At 45.5% G+C, this 20,914-nt stretch overlaps 1 protein-coding gene across 1 annotated transcript in view; it reads left to right on the top strand.

The window, feature by feature from the left end:
• LOC121364760 (transmembrane protein 132B-like) overlaps nucleotides 1–20,914 on the top strand; it is a 217,857-nt gene that overhangs the window by 183,411 nt on the left and 13,532 nt on the right. The window lies entirely within an intron of this gene.

The following is a 20,914-nucleotide window of genomic DNA, read 5'->3' on the forward strand; positions in this document are numbered from 1 at the left end:
CACAGTGACAGCCCACGGCTGTGGATGTTGCCCAGTTCTGCTGTGGATGCCACAGCACTGGGACTGGTGAAGTCCCAGCTTGTTTGCACTTTGCAGGGCTGTTGGTGGGTTTGAAATCTCGCAGACAGCCATTTGCTAAGACCTTCTGTTCCTCCCAAACGTGACAGTGGGGCTTGTTTCACTGCCTTATGTTATTATTGATATTTTCATCTTGTGTAACCAGTTCTGCCGAGGAAAAAAATCCATTATTGCCAACTTTGATCCCCTTAATTCTTGTGAGAAGATGCCTCCAAGCTTTGGCCCATTTGAGGAATGCACAGATGGTTTTGTGCAGGAGTGTGGCTCCTGGGAGGAGGCTGCTGACCTTGTGTGAGTCAGGGATCCTGTTCAGTGAGACTGAGGAGATCCTGAAGGGGGCTGCTGCTGCCTGTCTTTCAAATAATTCTTTTTTCTGTCACTGGGAGTCCAGGAAGAGCTGCAGCAAGCTCAGAGAAAAGCCTGTGATACCTGAAAATGAAGGTGATTCTAAATAAAGAAGGCTGGAGTGAGACTGACAGGCAGGAAGAGAAATAAGGAAAAGAAACAGAAGGTATCCTGAAAAGCAGGGATTTCACTGGAGCAGCTCATCCCTTCCTAGAATGTTGGTGCAGCCTTTCCCAAGCCCTGGGCTGTAGCTGCAGGCCCTGTGCATGTGCTGCTCTCCAAGCAGCAGGAGATGCTCGTGAGCAAAATCTGCCACAGCTGGGGTGGCTTTTCACCTCACAAGACATGGATCCTGTGCACCAAGTCCTTTCCAAGGCTCTTGGAAGCTCCTTTCAGGTGCTGCCAGGTGTGTGAGGTGCACCCTCCAAGTGCCAGTGTGTTTTCCAGCCAGCAGCACGGGAGCACAGAAGTGAGTTTGGATTATTCTGGTCTGAAGAAAATATTTTCTGCATAATCCCCTTGAACTGTGCAGCCAGAGATGAAGGGGGGCATTGGAAGGCAGAGAATGGCCCCAAGTGCAGAATCAAGAAGTGCAGATGCCCTGCACTGAGCACAAATTCACCGAGGACTGGTGACCTTCAGCAGCTGCAGGGGCAGCAAAGTGGTGAAAAACAAACTTCTCACTGCCACGAAGAAGGGTCCTCTCTCAAGTGAGATCAACAGGGCTGCATCTCTGACCTGCATAAAACATGAGACTTTAACAGAGTTAAAAGAGCTGATGGCTTTGGTCACCACAAACTGACTTCAGAGCCCCCTGCTGCACGGGTGTTGTGACATAAGGATGAGACTGCTGGCATCAAAGAGAATTTCCTTAAAACTCAGGAGCCCTCCTTGAAATCCTGGCAAGAATATGAAATTATCTCAGAATAAGCCAAATGGACAGAAAAAAAAAGTATGTGTTTTGGCAGGAAGCATGGTTAAAATCCACAGAACTTCACCAAACCCTCCTTTGCCACAGAAGTGGGAGATCAAAGCAAGAAACTATTTGAAGATTTTGGGATGAAATGGGAAGTGAGGCTGCAGAGGAGGAGATGACAGCTGTCCTACCACAGCCTCCAAAGTGCACCTGCAGCACAAACATTGGGAAAAAATCCATGTGATGTCAGCTGAGAAGCCACTATTAAGAAAAACTTAAAAGAAGACAGGGAGCATGAGCCTCTTGTAGAAAATAAAAAAAGTCTATTCAGCCTTCAGTGCTGATTGCACAGAGAATAAAAGCAGAGTGCAGCACCTGCAGCAGGGATGCCTGGGATGCAAATGTTGCACAGGGCAGAAATGTGGCAGCCACAGCACTGGTTTGCAGTTTGGTGAGTGTGGATGGGGAGGAAGTGTCTCCAGAGAACAGCAGCACAAAGGAAAACTGGGCATTAATTAAGAAATTAAATCTGTTCTTCACATTAACTTGTTCTCTTGTAGCTCTAGCAAGCAGGAGATGAAAGTAAGAGAGGGACCTGGGGTTTCATGGGAAGGTAATTTCTGTGTCTGTGCATGGAGTGTTCACAGCTGGATTGCACCTCTGGGTTGCTCTCTGATCCTGTCCCTCTGAGCAAACCCCCTTGGGCCTGGCAACGTGACTAAAATTCAAAAATCTCTGCTACCTTCACTGGTCTGGGTGGCAGCCACAGCCAAGAATCCACCTCAGGCTGAGGGGCTGAGCCTGCAGCACAGGAGAACTGCAATCCATTCTCACCCAAATGCAGCCTGAGCAATGTCCTGCTCATTCAGCTGCACTCACTGGTGCTCTCTGCCTGCTTGGTTACCTGATTACTTTGCTTTCATTTTGCTTTCCCTGCCTCTTCTTCCAGGCATTTTTAACACAGGTTATTCCTATCCTTTTTTCTAGGGATTTTTAACAAAGCACCATTTTTAATGACATCATTTCCTTTCCAAGCACAGTCTGGAAGCATTTTCTGTTTGTGTGGCACCTGTAAATTTTCTGGTTAGGAAAGACAGCTCATAATTTCTAGTAAAAGAGTCAGATTTTTAAGTTTTCTGTGATTCTGAGGATGTATTTTTATGTCTCACATAGCTTTTAGATAAACTTCTCTTGTGATGAAGTGAAGGTAGAAACCTTTTCTCACTCTTCCCATGTTTTTGTCTTCTTTCACTGTGGCATGTTTTTCTGTATCTACACAGCCCTAAGGGAAGATGTTGAAAAACAAAAAAAAAAAGAGAAAAATCCTAAAGTAGAAGAGCAAACTTATGGCAGCACTCTGCAGTTTGTCACTTCCCTTTCATGCTTGAGGTGGAACAGTTGTTTTTGCCCAGATTCGAGGGGAAACTGAAGAACTTTACAGATCTGTCTTGGCATTTAGACAGGGTTCATACAAGTCCATGGCAGAAAGACTGACAGATAGGAAGGCCAACTCATTTGTAAATGGATTTGAGCAGGGTGTTGTTGGATGAGAGAGAAGCCCAGTCCACGTGTGTCATACAGGCTTTGGATCAAAAATGCTCCAGTGAAGAGCACAGTGGAGGACTCAGGGAGCTCTGCACTGATTTTTCTGATAATTCAATCTCTGCCTGTAACTGAAAGTCAATAGTGAAGTGTTGATTTCAATAAGTCATGGTTTCTGAAGAGCTCTGTTAGAAAAGGCAAATTTTGTGTCATCCACAATGTGGTATTTTGACATTTGTTCTCACTGTGATTAGGTTTTTTGAAAGTTCTCCTCAAAAGAGGAAAATTCTGTGGTTTGTTTTGTTTTCTGCAGACCCCCACAGCCATGAGGTCTGCAGAATCTCTTTGCTGTGATTTTGGGGGTTTTGGACCTGCCACCCCTGTGCTGCCAGGGCCACACGTGTCCCTTGGAGCCACAACGTGTCCCCAGGGCTCCTCTCCTGCTTGAGGGCTTTGACAGGCTGTGTTCCCTTCTTGGGAAGAAGAAGGGTTGTGCCAGTTAATTCTTTTGTAAGATACACTGGGATGGCTGACAGAGAACCTCCAGAGGCACACAGAGCCCTCCGTGGCTCATGGCAGGAGCGTGGGGCTGGACGGATGCCTTTGGACAGCAATGTGCAGGGAAAGGTGTCACCCTTGGCAAGGCCATTTCCCCAGCACTCTGCAGGACACCTCAAGGTCACCACAGCAGCTCCAGCCTGTCACTGCAGGAGGAAACAGAGCTGGGAGGTGTTAGGAGATGTCAGAGCCCCCTGACTCCTGCAGGCCTTTGGGCTGGGGACCCAGTGACAGAACACTCAGTGCAGCTTATTCACCCAGCACTGCAGCAGCCAAACATCCCCTTAGAGTTGCACCAGGCATGTGCAATTACCTCTGTATAATTACATTTATAATTATAAATACACGTAATTATAAATAATTGTTGGTAATTATTAAGATATTCTGCTCGGAAGAGGTTGGGATGTGCTTCTTTCACCCCGGCTGGAGTTTGGATTTACTGGCACAATGAAAGTGGAGAGTAGAGAGGGCAGAGCAGAGGTCACCCTGAGCTTTCTCCCTGAACAGGGCAGGTCCTGCAGGATTTGTTCTGTTCCATTCTCTGCTCCTTCCTGCACCACAGGGACAATGCATCCTCTCCTGCTGCAGGTGCAGAACACAAAGGCAGCTCCTGCTGTGAGCAGCAGATTTTCCATATTTTTGATACAGAGGGACTTGTCCTTTCCAGTCTCTGATCCAAAGGAGCTCCGTGTGTTTCCCTGAGGAATATTCCCTGTGAGTGCTGTCCCTGGCACAGTCCAGAGGGAAATTCCAGAGCCCCTTCCTGGCCAGGGAGCCTCTCCCAATGCTGATCCTCTGTGCCATCCTGGGTTAGATGAACAAGATGTCCTTTCCAGTCTCTGATCCAAAGGAGCTCCGTGTGTTTCCCTGAGGAATATTCCCTGTGAGTGCTGTCCCTGGCACAGTCCAGAGGGAAATTCCAGAGCCCCTTCCTGGCCAGGGAGCCTCTGTGATCCTGGGTTAGATGAACAAGGCAGTCCAGTCTCAGAAGACCAGAGGAGAAAAGTAATTTTTAGGTAAAGACTCTTGACATTCTCTCCAAATAATTCTATTGAAGCACTTGGCTGAATGAATGCAGTTTAAGGGCTGCTTTTCTTGGCTGTGTTGGCTGTCCTAAAGTCTCTTTTTTACTAATTAATGAATTATTTGTGGCTCAGAGACTAAAAACTAACTGGGAAGACTTGCGAATGTCAATGCAGCACTATCTAATCATAGGACCAGAGTTATCTTCACAAAACAAAAGCTTGCTGTTGTGTATCCAAGAGCTTTCTGGGGATTTTTTCTGGTTTTCTGTTGATCCTTTGGGATAATGATGGTGTATCCTTGTGTTACTGGGAGAAGATTAAAGGCTAGATTAGTGTGGCAAATATTCATGACTTAAGACATTCCTTCTAATACTGTTAAGCTCCCAAGCTTTCCAGCCTGGCTGTCTGCTCCTGGGGGCTTTGCAGTGATGTTGTTGCCACACTCCCATGGCATCCCTGGGGAAGGGAGGAGGAGCAGCACGAGGGGCTCCTTCTCCTGGAGTGATGCCTAGAGAGGCTGCCTAGAACAGAGGCTGACAGAGTTAAATGAATAAAGCAGGGATTTATTAAAAGGCCTTCAAAGGATGCACTTTGGGCAGTGCAAGAGCCCAGCTGTGGCTCCACCCAAGATGGAAGGCATGTCATGAATTTTCACACTTTTATCAGTTTTGGTCCATTTCCATATTGGGGTTCGTTGTCCAATTCCAACTCAGGTGATGCAGTCCCATCCTCCCAGTTTGCTTTCCTCAATTCCCTGTTGTTTTACACTTTTTGGACCTGAAGCTGCTGTGGTGTCCTTGTTTCTGGGGCTGGAAAAAGATTCTTTTCTCTGGCTGAGCTGTGAGGAGAACTTGCTAACACTTTATATGAAGTTCAGAGCTACATACTAATGCAGTATAGAATGTGGAAAACGTGAAAGCTCAAAGTGAAGCCCTGATGAGGGCTCATGCAGGAGCAGCACAGGGGTTCATGGGCACCTGCTCTGCTCCTGTGCAGCTGGGGAAGGCTGAGCTGGCTCTGCCCACTCCGTGCCTTCAGCTTTGTGCACTCTGTGCTTCACACCTGTGGAATGTTTGCATTCCCCAGGAAGGCTGAGAAGCCAGCAGGCACAGAAGGGTGGCTGGCTCCAGCAGTCACAGCTGATCTGCTGGGTTTTCTCAAACACAGTTTTTAGAAACCTCTGTTTCCCCTGTTAAATTTTTTTTTTTTGAAGGATTCACAGTACATGAAATTGAATGAATATGCATGTAATTGTTTCTTTTTCTTTAATTTCATGGAGTCTTAGATCTTAAATTTCAGTTACAGGGATTAGAGCTGTGAATCATGAACATTTAGTTTACTTAGTGCTCAGAAAATTACTTTTAAAGTCCATTATTTTACAAAGAACATTACATCTGATGCTGCCTGAGTATTTTTCCCCTCTTACTTTTCTCATCCATCTGCAAATTATTCTGTCAGTTTATAACCCCATTTGTGTGAGCAATTCAACTGGGGGAAAACAGAGGAGGGGGGGAACCCACCTTAGCTTATAGCTCAAACATATGTGTTATTTTCACCTAATTAACAGCTTGTACAGAGCAGGTTCCGTGTTTGCAATTAGATGGGTGCAAGAAGGAGCTGGTACCATCTGCTGGGGTTTCACCACAGAAACAGCTCTTAAGCCCTTCTGGGATAGCAGCTGATGAATATGAAAAATGTGGATGTTTACATAAACTAACAAGTGCTGGTAATGCTTTATCTGCACAAGTGGAAGGATCACATATTTAAGCAAATCCACCTCAGACGAGAGCGTGTGCTTGGGATTGGTGCTGGTGAGAGATCCTTTATCTCAGTGCTGAGGATGAAGATGTCTGGAGATGAGCAGGCTGGAAGGATGCTGGCCCAGGAGAAGCACTGCATCCTGGTGACAAGGCCAGCAGGAGCCGTGAGATTGCTCCAAAGAAACAGAAACTCATGGAGCAAGAATGGGACTGACAGGATTTTGATCACAAGTGGAGAAGGAAGAAAGGAGATCCTGCTCTAAGCTCTGCTCCATGTGTTCTCATTATCAACAAAAGCAGTGATTGAATGGGAAGAAAAAAGTATTCCTGAAGCTTTCCCTAAACACAAACTGTGCTGAGATTGAAATCAGCTTGAACTTGCTCCACGTGCACCTGCTCTGCTGCATCCTGGCAGTGGAACTGCTGCTCCATCAAGGGATAATTGCACTTGGTCTAAACAACTTGAAGTGTGACATACCAGAGAGCTTGAGCCTCCACAACCACACTGCCTACAAGTCTTTGTTCCAAGCTTGTGTCACAGTTGGCTGTCACTGCTTTACAATAGACAGTGAAGTCCTCACAGCCCTGAAAGCTCCTGGTCTGGGGCCAGTAAAGCAGGAGAAAGTCTCTCATTTGCTTCAGCAAGGGCTGGATCCAATTTCAGAGGCAGGCTGCATCCCCTCCCCTGCCATCCCGCTCTCTTTCACACATCTCAGCAGAGCCCCATTTGGTTCTTGGTATTGAGCAGCATTTCTTGTCCTGCAGGGGAGGTGACATTCCTGGGGAGCAGCCACTGTCCCAGGTACTGTGAGCAAAGGCATTCTCTTCTCTTCCAAAGGTACCAGCATCTTAACATGGCCATGGAGTTCACCTAATGCAGATATCTCTCTTTCTCAGTCTGCACATGGTGATGAGAAATCAGTGAGCAGAGCAGAAACAGGAACTTAATTCCAACAGAATTCCTCAACTTGATTTTTTGTTAATTAAAATCTCAGCTGATGGGTAGAGGATCTCACTTGGTGAAGCAGAGAACATTTTGGCAGCCCCCATGTACTGCTTTAGCTGCTCCCCATTTGCTTCCAGTATTCCCTCTCCACAATCAATAAGAGGAAAGTGGAGCAGCTGCCCTTGCTGTGCTGCTGTGGGTGCTCAGGGGCTGCTGCTGAGCTGGAATTCAGCAGCAGGCAGGAGTGTGAGTGCCCACCACCTTCCCCTCTGGAGCTGTGCCCCTGCCAAACTTCTCCTCTCCAGCAGGAACGCCCCTGCACGGTGCTGGGAAGAGAAAGGGAGCAGCTGCTCTGCACCTGGGACTGCAATCCTGGCACATCTCAAGTGTTGTTTAATAATTTTGCACAGATCAACAGTTTTGGAATAGTGCACACTCCGTTCCGTTCAGCAGGTTTTTAAACTCTCATCGTGCATTCATGGATCAGTGCACCTTTTCTAAGCCTCAGCAATTGTCTGCATTGTTAAACCCAAATGTTAATGTCTGCCGCGCCGTCCTTCCCTCTAGTTCAGTGCATTTCAATGGGGGTTAAATGCTAAAACCACTCTAAAACTTCAAACACCCATTCACATCATCACAGGCTGTACCTGGGCTCATCTCCCTCCTCCCTCAATTTCCTGCTTCTCTTCCTCAGCAGTGTTAAACACTGATCCTCAGAGAAAATGAGCAGAGGTTTCTTCACTGGAACACGAGGTGTCAGCAGCTCTGTGGTCCCACTGCTGCTCTCTTGGTGTCCACACCAGCTCTGTGTAACTGCTGCTGGCCCTCCACAAGCCCATTGCTCAGACCATCGAGGTTGTCTGGCCTCTTGAACACACAGCACTTCAGTAAATTATCTGCTTTTCCAGATCTGTGCTTTCCTGGGTGAAGGATTTTCCTTTCATCCTTGCTCCTACCTCCTCATCGTTAGAGTCAGGCCTGGGTGTAAATCCCAGACTGCAGTTTCACCCTGCCAGAGGTGCCCTGAGGACAGCCCTGTGGCAGACACAGGGATGGTGCTCCTGTCTGTGTCTGTGCTGTTCTTGCAGCTCACTGCAGCCAAGGGGATTATTTTGGGGGCTTTAAACTGGCTCTGTGGCAGGCTGTGTGCTCCTCCAGCTCCAAGCAGTTGCCAGGCTGTGCTTCTGTCCCTCATTAGAGACACTCCAAGTCTAGATATGAGTTTTGGATCTCCTGCTTTACTCCTTTAGAGCAATAAAACTGGGAAGAAAGACCATTACAAAAGGATAATCTCAAAATGGCCTGGACTTTCCAATGGATTTGGGAAGTAGTTTTGGAAATGGCTGCTAACCAGTGAAGCCCTGGTACTGGATCATCCTCCACTTGATTTGTTTGTTGACTTCAGCAGATCAAGCCTTTGGGTAATTAAAAAAGGGAGCAGATGTATCTGAAAATAACCAACCCAAACACAGCCCTGTTCCTGCTGGCAGATGATGTGACCAGCCTGTCTTTTGTCCAGGGGCTGGACAAACTTCCCTGCCTCCATCCCAATTCCCCCAAGCAGCAAGGTTAGGGACACCTCTTGTTTCAGTGTGAAATGTGGGATTTAATTCTTGGTGGATGTTGCAGTTAAAGACTACTTAGGATGAGGAGCATTGGAAGTGCTTCAGGCTCACCTTGATATATCTCATTTTTTACCTTTTCTCCAGTGAAAGGTGGCGGTAGGGAGGGGGAAATCCTTCTAATCCTGCTGTTGGACTGCTGTGAGTCAGGCAGTTTGTTTCCTGTTCCTGTGTAATATTATTATTCAATGATAAGATGAAAAACAAACACATATCCTGCACATGGGATGGGGAATACTCGACTAAAACTCTGGCTATCGTTTCTAAGTAGGAAAGAAAGCTTAGAATATATCTCAGGGGATTCCTAAAAACAACACTTCTATCTGAAACTACAGCAGCTATTTCAGAGAACAGTACTCAGAGAACTGATTTGCCAATAAAAACAAATTAACGGGAAAAGAATGTTTCAAAAATGACACTTCCAAGACTGTTCTGCACATGTGGAAGATTAAAAGGGAATAAAACCTCTTGTTTTATTAGTTTAAATTCCAACATCATGTCATTTGCCATCCTTTACTCTGTATATTCTTAATCTACCATTTGCCTCAAATTGCTTGCAGGCAATATCTGCAGACCCCAGTGCACAGGATGAGCTGGGGCAGCGGGAGGCAGAACTACTGTGAGAATTATCTGCATGGAAAAATCCCTGCTCGTGGAAGAGAAAGAGATCCTCGTGAGGCCTGGCACCTCGCCCGGGGCTTGGACCCAGGATGGTTTGTGAGGGGCACAGAGGTGCCAGGGCAAGGGCAATGCCCCCTCAGCACACGGTGCCCCTCACCTGGCTGGGTCCTGGTGGGCTCTGGGAGCCCCACACGCTCCGTGCCACCTGTGCAGGAGGGACAGGAGCCCCAGGGATCAGCCCAGCAGGTGACATTGGTGGCACAGGGCACTGGCACTGCCACTCATGCCCGGAATGGGACAGGGTGTTTGTCATCCAAAAACAGAAAACAGGATAGGGTGTTTGTCATTCAAACAGGACAGTGTGTTGGTCACCTTTGGGCAGAACTGGAATTCAAACAGGACAGGGTGTTTGTCACCTTTGGGCAGAACTGGAATTCAAACAGGATAGGGTGTTTGTCATTCAAACAGGACAGTGTGTTGGTCATCTTTTGGCAGAGCTGGAATTTAAACAGGACAATGTGTTGGTTACCTTTGGGCAGAACAGGAATTCAAACGGGACAGGGTGTTTGTCATCCAAAAACAGAAAACAGGACAGTGTGTTGGTCACCTTTGGGCAAAGCTGGAATTCAAACAGGACAGGGTGTTTGTCATTCAAACAGGACAGTGTGTTGGTCATCTTTCAGCAGAGCTGGAATTCAATCATGGCCAATTCGTTTTAATTTTAAAAGGGTAGCAAAATCTAGTGAAAAGTTTTGATTTTATCACTCGACACACGGATGTGGGTGAGTCCTGTGCGCTTGGATAATTGTCACGTCATGACATAACACAAAGCTGCAGCCAAAACAAGAAGCCTGACATTTATTAGACTGACTGCTGTCAGGCATAATTCTGAATTTAAATCAACCTAGCATTTCTTATCTGAAAAGGGTTTGGGAATATATTTTGTTTTGTCTCAAGACATGAGGCACATCCTTCTGCCCCTTGCTGTTTAGGGCAGGCAAGGAATGAGAAGTGAATGAGAAAAATCAAGATTACAACTTTGCAGTCTGCATGCCCATCCCAGTGAACTCGGTTATTTTAAAGATGAGTAGATCTTGACTCCAAGCAAAAACCTCCTCTTGTAAATCCAGCGTTTCTGAAGCACTGGCGAAGGCTCTTTTGGCAGCAAGCACCTCTTTTCAAGGGTGAATTTGAACTTCAAATTTAAATTATCTGGGGACCTGATTGGATAACCAAGTGGCTGAGTTTTTCAGCTGAAAAGACTCTGTGTTAAACCAAATTCTGATACGCATGGTGTCTGCCTCAGTTTTCTTGAAACGGGTTGTAAAATTAGCACCATCCCTTTGGGGTTTGTGTCAAAAACTCACAGGTGGGAAGTGCCACAGGACAGCTTTGCACTGTGCTTGGTCTGACTCTTACACACACTCAGTCAGTGCTGCTTTGCACTGGATTAACTAGAATTCATTCCTCTGGGTAGGAGTTTCTCCTTTGTAATTCATTATCCATGTCCACGCAGAGCTGTGTGTAAATATCAGTGAGAAGTGTTTTCCTGAAGGTGAAAAGGATGACCTTGGGGATGAGGTGTGGGCTGGGCCCCCTGAGTGCTGCAGACAGGAGATGGATGTCCCTGTGGCTGGGTCTCTGCTCAAGCAGATCTTGCTCTCCCCTCCCACACTAGAGAGTGCAGAGGAAAATGTTTGTGCCCAGCAGGGTTTCAGCACGACCAAAAAAGCTCCTGAATAATAAACAGCCACGAGGACTGTGGCTGTTTGTCTCCTGTGAGGGCTCCTTGCAGGATGACCTGGAAGCTGAGGGTGAGGAACGAGCTTGGGAGCAGACCCTGCATGCAGGGATGAGCCACGAGCAGCCATCAGTTGTTTTCCTGTCAGTTCACGTTCCCTCTGTTTTACCTGCTCCCCCAAAGGGTGCAGAAACCTTTGTGACCTGAACATCAAATGGTTTCCCAATTACTCCTCCTGAACTGTTATCTTCCTCTCGTCTGGATTAGCCTAAAATGAGGAGGCTGTCACAGACTGTACAGGGCAAATTGAGCTTTTTTACAATTACTTGTGGGGATTGGAGCCAACCACCTGCTTCAAAGCCCTGAGAGGTTAATTGCAGCTCTCTTTCTCTTGACCTGCATATGGGAGCACATGGTGGCTGGCCTGCTCCCCTGCAAACTGTCTCAAACAGCACTTTCTGGGGCTGTCAGGCAGCTGACAATGGATGGTGACAGACTGCTTTAAACAGCCTTGCTCCGTGTATTTTACATGAGAGGGTGGCATTCTGAGCTTTTGCTGATTCTTCTCACTGTGTAGTGTTTGTAGGAGAGATTTAAGAGCCTTTTCCTCTCTTTGTTCCCTCAGAAGCAGCAGCTCAAAGGAATGCAGTGTGGAAGTCACCTGCTGGGGCAGCTCTGCCCCTTGGCACAGCCCAGCAGCTCCAGTGGGAACAGGCAGCAGCACTGGGACCAGCTCCCCTTCCAGCAGCATCCCCACCACCTCTGACAGTCAGAGGGTGGCTGGAAGGTTTGGAGGGGACTGAAAAGGACAGAAAGTGCAGGAGGACATTGCTGCAGGCCCCTGGCCAGAGGGTGCAGTCCCCAAGGCTCAAGAGGTGTTTTGTTCCCTCTCAGAGCAGTGGTGCTGCCATGCAATCACAGCTCCATGATGGAATCACTTCTTTGTCCTGGCTCTGTAGTGGGTGCCAAGGGAAAAAGGAGTGCTGGACATTTTCTATCCATGCTCAAGGTCCCCATTTCCTTCAGATGAGCCAAGTCTACTTTCTAGCACCAGCTGTAGTGAGGTGAGTGAAAGAAACATGGCAGTAATGAAATATGTGTGAGTGAAACGGAGGCTTCCTCATGTGAGCTTTAGTCTATCCTGCTTTGTCACAGGATTCAGCTGGATTTTACTTTGAATTAGCTGGTATGCTTGTACTTAATAGAGTAAACTCAAATTCCAGACAGAGAACTGAAACAACAATGGCTCTCTTCAAGTTTTCCTATCCAGGCTGGGTTATTTTCTGGGACATTCACTTGAGTGAATCCTGACCTCTGTATTGCACTGGGTGAACTATAGCATAGTTATATTTCCTGCTTTGTGCTTACCTTTTGGTCAGTATATAAATGACTGAATGACTCTGTCTAGACATAAAATCTGTGAAATTTGTAAGCCTAGATGTGAAATCCCCCCTCCTCGAGGTTCCCTGGATGGGGAGACCCCTAAAAAGTGTGCCATAATTGAGAGATGAATGGGACTTTTATTTTTCGGTCTTCAGGCTGTTTATTTTTTTATTATCAACAGTTCAGCACACTGTCTATATACCAAACTTAGCCTACAAAGAGAAAGGCACCAAAAAAGTCACAAGACACACTTGTTCAAGGTCTTTTAGAACTATTTTGTCCAATTAACTCTTAGGACGTATTTTATTTCTACCTTTCTACCAATAACTAATTATTTTTTCCAACACCTACATTGTGGTTCTTTCTAACTAATCACTCTGTGCTACCAAAACTGCAGAAAATGGAGTAGATGAAGAACAAGAAGGAGATCTTTGGGATGAAGCAGGAGGTTGAAGAAACAATCTTTGGGCTCAATGATCACAAGTGGCCAATCTCTCGGAATCACTGAGAGATGGACGTCCAAGTTGAAGTGGTCCCATCTCCTCAATGACCTCGTTAATTTTCCTGAGGTCATGGAGCAGTCTCCATGAATCTGAGGATTTCTTGTGGATCATGATAACTGGAGAGTTCCATGGACTATTTGTTGGCTTGATGTGGTGTTTCTGCAACTGCTTTTCAACTAATTTCTTAAGGGCACTTAATTTCTTTTGTTCCAGGGGCCACTGGTCCACCCAGACAGGGTTGCCTGTCTTCCAAGTCAGTTTCAGGGTGGTGAGTGCTGCAGTGACCCCTGTTAAAAATCCACTTCTATTTTTGTTCCCCATTGTGATAAAACATCTCTCCCTCATACTGTGATGGGCCTCTGCACAACGAAGGGACGAATGATTGCTGTCTTTCCTCCTGACCCTGAAACAATGATGGGGTTCTCACTCTGCAGGCACAACGTACTTCCTCTGACACCTGAGAGGGAGTTCAAAGGTGCCATCAAGTTCCAATCTCTGGGCCAAAAGAGGTAGGAAATGACTGTGACATCCGCACTGGTGTCCAACATGCCCCTGATTGAAATTGCTTTGTCGCCACATGTCAAGTTGCAGACGATTACAGGTTGATTATGGCCTATTTGCTTCATCCAAGTGGCATGGATCTCCATGTCCTCATTGCCAGGTGAAATCTGCTGATCCCTCACTGGCATGATTTGCTCTGTTGCATGAGATGGCAAAGCAATGGCCTCGGCTATTGGAGTATTCTCTGGAATGATCAGTGGAGGGCATATAGGTTGAGCCAAAACTGTCAGCTCTTCATTATGATCTGCTGAAACAATTGATGGATAAACAATGAGCCCTAAAATGCTGCATCTGTCCTTACCTATGATTAAAAAGTCTTGTCTCTTCCATGATGTTCCAGTGACCCCCGTGGGTATCACTTCATGACTTTCATTTATAAAGCATACTAATTTGGAAGCTGCCAATTTGCAATACATTCTTGGGGGCAACAATTCTGGGTGTGGGGAACTGGCAGATGGTCCTGCTGATGGAGTGGATTGACGTTCCCTAATGGTTGTGTTCCCTGTGGGGTTCCTGGCTGAGCCCTCTCTCCATCACTTGTGTCATGGCACGTTTGCATCCCGTGCTCTTCTTCGAGTTTCCTGAAAGAGGCAGAGGTCTTCCATCCACATAGGTTTTGGAATAACATTCATTGGCATGGTGTTTTCCTCTTCTGCATCTTGGACAAAGGCTTGGCGCTTTCACGTTCTTTGTAGGCTCCAGACAATCCTTTTTTATGTGTCCATATTTTCTGCATCTGAAGCACAGTCCACTGGCGAATTCTGTTGAGATCACTTCAGTGGAGTTGCCTTGTTGAAAAGTTGGTTGAAGTGCTGCGAGGATTCTTGAAAAGTTTTCGTTCTGTGCTTGAAGGAGTTTCCTGACCTGTTCTACTCAAATGTCTGCTAGGATTTCTGCGATGTGCTGAGGTGTGCCCACCTTACTGCACGCCTCTATCATTTCGGGCACGGTTGGTAGACAAGGCATGGCGCTCATTATGCGTTTGCACTCTGCATGGACGTTTCCAAAAGTGAGACTTCGAAGCAGATGTGGCTTTGCCGCCTCATCACTCACTTGTCTGTCCACTGCTTGCATGAGACGATCGATGAATGAAGTGAAAGGCTCAAAAAGACCTTGCTTTACTTTTGTGTAAATGCCTTCTGGAGTTCCAGCTGGTAGCATTTGCAGAATTGACTTTAGTGCTGCCTCTTGGATGTCCACAATCATGTCTTGAGGCAACTCTGCTAACTGATCTTGGGGTTCATCTGCCAGCTGAGCCAGTGGGAGAGCTGCGTGTGGCCCTCCTGCATATCTGTTCCTCAGCTGAGCGAGAGCCCTCGGCCACCGCGCATCCCACACCAGGACCTGTAAATCTGGGAGAATTACCGAGACAAGACATCTGCCGTCATAAGGTACCAGGTCGCAGTAATGAAAGGTGATTTTTAATAATTGCTGGACATAGAGAGAGCCTAAACCATCCTCTATTTCTGCCTGTATCAAGTCTTTAATTACGTCATATGTCAGTGGTCTCCATTTGGGATTTGCATTTTGTCTGCCATATTTTGTTGTCATGACCATTGATTGTGTTGATGCCCTGTCAAAATCTCCTTCCTTTAATGCTTTTCTTCTAATCTCTGCCCAGTGGGTAGAATTTGGTATGTCTCTTGAAGGATCTTTTGTATTATTATTTGAGATGGCTTCTGGAATCCAAGGAAATGGGACAAATTCTCTGTATTTTGTGGGTTTGTGTCCTGCAAAGATGCTCTTTCTTCAAGTTTCGAAGCTGTATTAATTCCTTCCCCTTGTGAAAAACACATTCACTCTCCTGTGAAAATTAAAAAAGTTTATTAAAGGACAACAAGAGACAAAGACCATGGAGCAAAGGTAATTACAGCTGGGTGATCTTGGCACTCAGCCAAGAGCACCCTGTTATCTTTGGGGATACCCCTTAAATTCCTTTTCCCTTACATCAGCCTGTTGCATATTCATAGACCATTATGCATATCCATAAACTACTTTACATATTCCAGAGAATATTTTGCATGGCCCCTCCTAGGATCTGCCTTTTTAGAGCTTGTGTTTTTCTTGGCTGTGGTTTTGGTCCGTTCTCTTTATCACTTTCTTTAGGCCTTGGTCCATACTTTCTTCAATTTACAAATCTTTACAGGTGTCCTTATCCTGTGTTCATTGGATGTTACCCCATCCAAACAGGCATTTTAACACAAGCATAATTATTGCACTACTATGTCTAAGCTTAATTAACAGTAGAAATGCAAACTATATCTTTATAACAAAGTTACTTTAACATCCCACATATAAAATCCATTTTAATACTTGCAGAAAGCTGCTATTATAATATACATCTATAACACCCTTCTGTATGAGGAATTGGTGGTTGCATTTGTTGTTGTATATTATTAGAATTGTTGTATATTATTGAAATATTGTTGTATATTATTTGAATACACATTAGAATATTATTAGAAATAAAGCTTAATTAACAGTAGAAATGCAAACTATATCTTTATAACAAAGTTACTTTAACATCCCACATATAAAATCCATTTTAATACTTGCAGAAAGCTGCTATTATAATATATATCTATAACACCCTTCTGTATGAGGAATTGGTGGTTGCATTTGTTGTAGTATATTATTAGAATTGTTGTATATTATTGAAATATTGTTGTATATTATTGAGATATTGTTGTATATTATTTGAATATACATTAGAATATTATTAGAAATATTGAACAATAGCATTTGTTGTTGTATATTATTGAAATATTGTTGTATATTATTGAGATATTGTTGTATATTATTTGAATATACATTAGAATATTATTAGAAATATTGAACAATAGCATTTGTTGTATATTATTAGAATTGGAGGTTGCAATAATACACTCGGCCAGAGTTGGCGCTGCAGCAGGAGGTTGAACGTCTTGTTGGTTACAAAATGGAGCTAGCGGAAGACAGTTATAATTTCCGGAAGTGCACAGGGCGCCGCCATGTTGCCGTACGGAAGAGGTGTGCAGGGCGCCGCCATTGTGTGGGAAGGACATATTTCGTGCGCAGCCTGTGAGCTGCACTAATGAGTCTGGGGGTCTCCCGCGGAACAGCGCCGTGAGGAGTGATTGACAGGCGGGGAGGCGGGGCCATGGGCGGTGCCGAAGTGGCTGGGGTGAATGGCGGGATGAATTGGTGCCGGGCCCGGGTGGGCTGCCGGCGTTTGGGAGGGAGCAGGCAGGGACGGGACACCGCGCACCGCTGCTATGGGCAGTAAAGAAGGGCTCTTTGTGATCTCTGTGTCTGTGTTTGCCACCCCCGGTGCGAGACTCCATCCAACTTCCATCCACGTTCGCCCGTCCCGAGGCACCGCTGTCCTCCCGCAACCTCCGCCTGCCCCTGGCCCGTCCTCGCCGCGCTCTGCGCACTGCCTGAAGCCAAAGCCATGTTTGTTACATTTAAAAACGGCGGCGGGACCGCGGGTCCCGCTCCGCAGTCATGTTTGTTACGTTTAAAAACGGCGGCGGGACCGCGGGTCCCGCTCCGCTCCCTCAGTTTGCGCTGGCTGCGCACTTTGCGTACCCCGGGCGGTCCGTGAGGGCGCTGGCTGCGCACGTTGCGCACAGGTTGCGCGCACATTGCGCACCTCGCGCTGTGGCGCTGTCAGGCCGCCGCGCACCCGGGCCCGGCCCGGTCCCGGTAATTCGGGGCTCCCCTGGCTCTGGGGAGCCCCTCCGCAGGGCTCGGGTGTCCCCTGTCCCCGTGGTGAGCGATCTCCCAGGAGGGGAGCAGGGGGCTGCCCGTCCCGCCGCTCTGGGCCCGGCCGCTCTGTGGGGCACTAATTATCTCATTAACCTCCTGTGAGGGGCACCTGCTGGCTGGAGCCTCACAGACACCCTCACGCTGGAAGTTTTGTTGCTGCTGTGTCCTTAAGCAGCGTCGTATAATGTGAAAAATGCATATTTTATGACTGGCTTTTCGCAAATATTAAAATGAATATTGTATGTGTTGTGTTAGAAAGTTATGCTGTATTAATTTTTTTAAGTAGTGTGTTAAATACAGTTTTAGGTTATAATAATGTTAAAATAGAAACTATGCTAGGTAAGATACTTTTTTTTAAAAAAAGAAAGGACTCGCAGTGAGATAGCAGCCACAGGATACCTAAATCTTTCAGAGAAAGAGAATTTATTGCTCTTTTATCAAGAGAAACTAACTTCCCACCATGAAGGCACCGTTAGGATTCAGAGGAAGAAGCGGACAATGACCAGACAGAATCCTCTGTTTGAATGGAATTTTTGCATCATGAACGAGGTGTATGAATATGCAACAGGCTGTCGTTTTTAAGGGTTAATCCTCTGTTAACTGGTGTCCTTTTTCGAGCTTATTTTTCCCAGAAAAAGGTACCCAGACATCCGTAACTCTTTGGGTTTTTTTTGTCTCATATTGTCCTAATCTCAATTGTTCAAATTTTATATTACTATTGTTATAACCATTTTATTACTATTAAACTTTAAAAAATTTTAAAAACAAGTGATTGGTGCTTTTCACATAGTCTTAGATTCAGAGAGTCCCAGAGAAAGGGATCAAAAAGATCCCCTGGATCTGCGTTTGGAAACTGTTCCTGCACCCAGAGTAAAAGATCTTTTATTGTCCCTTGGGACAGCCACGGGATGTTCCTGCCCTTTGAGTCGAGCAGATCTGAGGCATCCCTTTGTGATCGCACATTTCTCTCTCTGTGACGAGCCCTGAAGAAATAAATCATACCTGATTTATCGCCATCGTTTTTCCTCCTCATCTCTGGGTGTCCAGCACCCACGTTCTGCTCCAAACCCTTTTCACCAGCGTCTGGGGATGCCCGAGCTCTTTTTTCTTCCTCTTTTCTTTCTTTTCCCCGGGGATTTTTCCTTTCCAGCTCACAGCTCTGTTTCTTCAGAGGGGTCCCAGCCTCAGCAGGTGTCCCCACACCGGGCAGCACTCTCTGCTGGCTCTTGGCTTCTGGTCTGCCTCTGCCAAGGTGGGGATGGGGACGCTCCACACGGTGTTTGGTGCTCAGACTCAGATGTTTATTATTTCTTATCTAGATGACAAGTTGTGAGTTCTACAGCATTCTACTAACAAGCTACAGAATGGCCAGCTGTCTTTCTCTACAAGGTCTTTTAAGGCTAAACTATCAGATTAAGAAATGACACCTAAATTATTTTTACTTTTAACCCAATAACCAACCACCTGCAACGTGGACTTTTCTGTCCAATTACACAAAACCTCCCAAACCCATGGAGAAGAAGGAAGAAGGAGGTGAAGAAGAAGGACCAGCCTCTGCCCTAAAACCTCCATCCTGCTCTACATATATTGCTATATTCTAAACCCTTAAACTCTTAAGTTTTCCACCACATGATATTACACACTTCTAATCAACTCCACAGCCACAATCCCAGTGCTGTCAATCAATTTTGGAAGCCTTCTCCATGGCCTCAGGTCAATGCAGTGCTCTCTTGTGGGTCTGTGCCTTTCAGCACAGAAAGTTTAAAATTCTCAGCATCCAGCATTCCAGCACCTAGACTGATATTTTTATAGCTACAATTAATGTCCATTTTCAATTCTCTAATTTAGCACCTTTCTTGCCTGCTGACAAGAACATTTGATGCAGCAAGAAGAGAATCTGAAAAATTAGCTGCTGTCTTGTCAGATATTAGTTATTCCCCTGATCCGGCCTTGATGTTTATCCCTCCCTCTTTGAATTTTCCTAATTATTTCTGTCTTGTATTAATTCTCACATAACTCCCTCGATGTAAGCTTTATGGTTTAGAATCTCAACTGCTCATTCAATTAATGGGCTTGCTTAATGTGCTTAAACTTTCCAGAGACACTCATGACACATTATGAGGGAGGGAAAAAAAAAGATTCCAAGTATGCTCCATCTCATTTGTGATACTCCTGAGCCTGAAGTCCATTTTAAGCTCTTTATCAGATTATCTAGATTTATTATTTTTATATTCTTGTGTTCATTAAGCATTTATGTGGAGGAGTGTTCTCTCCAGAAGAGTGACTTCGTTTCCTTTGCCCCATCCCTCATCACCTGGCTCAGCCCCTCTGTAAATGAGCAATTGTAGTTTCAGTACATCGAGAAGGATCTGAGAAGCTGACTTGAATGTGGCAAATAAGGAAGGACAGATCTTTTACTTCATATCTGAAAATTGTGTGCTTTTTGAGCAAAACAAAGCGTCTGCCAGAGATTTTATCTAATTTTTCTTGGCTCAGTAACCCCTAATCCCTGTTAGTATCTGAAAAAGATTTGAGGAGGTTTGCAGAGGGAACCCAGCCTGTGTTTCATCCTGTTCCCTCCTGAAGCCTACATGAGTTATCTCAGTAATTCCAGGAAACCAGAATTTAAAGACAGGCTCAGCCAGGATCCCGCTGGATCCGGGTGCCAGAGCCTTGGACAGGTGACACAGAGCAGTCCTGACAGGAGAACAAAGTGCATTCCAGGAACACAGCCACATCTCATCAGCTGTGGGTTTGAAAGATTAAAACCACACTGAAACCATGCACTCTGTGGGAAATGATCTCCTCTCTCTCTTCAAGGCAGAATGCAAAGCAGATAAAGATAAAATACATGTACACATGCAGGTATGCAGGTATATAACTCATTATGTATGTATATAAACGTGAATATTGTACATGAATAATACACATAAATGTTTTACATGGCTGGGTGTTTGTATATCTAAAACTGTACTATTTGTATATCTAAAACTACACACACACATATTTATGAATATGTTAGAAACTCCTTCCTGACAGAGGAGTCCTGTCTTCCAGGATGCAGATTGAATTAGTTGCTACATCATGGTTTTAGATAAATAGGATCTGTGCTCAGGACCTTGATTTTGTGCCAGAAGATGCCTGGAACCAAGAGGGCAGATGAGTTGTAGTGCACAGCCCACACGCTCGTTTCAGCAGTGATTTCACAGAATGCCACAAAGCAACTATGAATACGTTTTGTTAAAACAATTACTGAGAAGTTCTAAAAAATAATGCTTCTGCTGCACTTCTGCTCATGAGCCATAAGGGGATCTTTGTCTTTCAGCATTACAGTGCTCAAGGAAAAGAGAAAAGATTCTGGTTTATGGTTCTGAGTCAGTCTTTTTCTTACTAACATATGGCCCCATTTTTTCCTGGTTCTTTAAACAAGTTGTAAACATAAACTTTGATGCACATGGAGTTTGATTCATGAAGAGTTTAATTTGCCTAATATAAAAGATTCACACAGGTTATATAACATCATTAAATTATTTTTGTAGTTTGAGTAGTATCCTTTGAGGAAA

Source organism: Pyrgilauda ruficollis, unplaced genomic scaffold, assembly GCF_017590135.1.
Source record: "Pyrgilauda ruficollis isolate IOZ18807 unplaced genomic scaffold, ASM1759013v1 scaffold9, whole genome shotgun sequence".
In the NCBI taxonomy this organism is placed as follows: domain Eukaryota; kingdom Metazoa; phylum Chordata; class Aves; order Passeriformes; family Passeridae; genus Pyrgilauda; species Pyrgilauda ruficollis.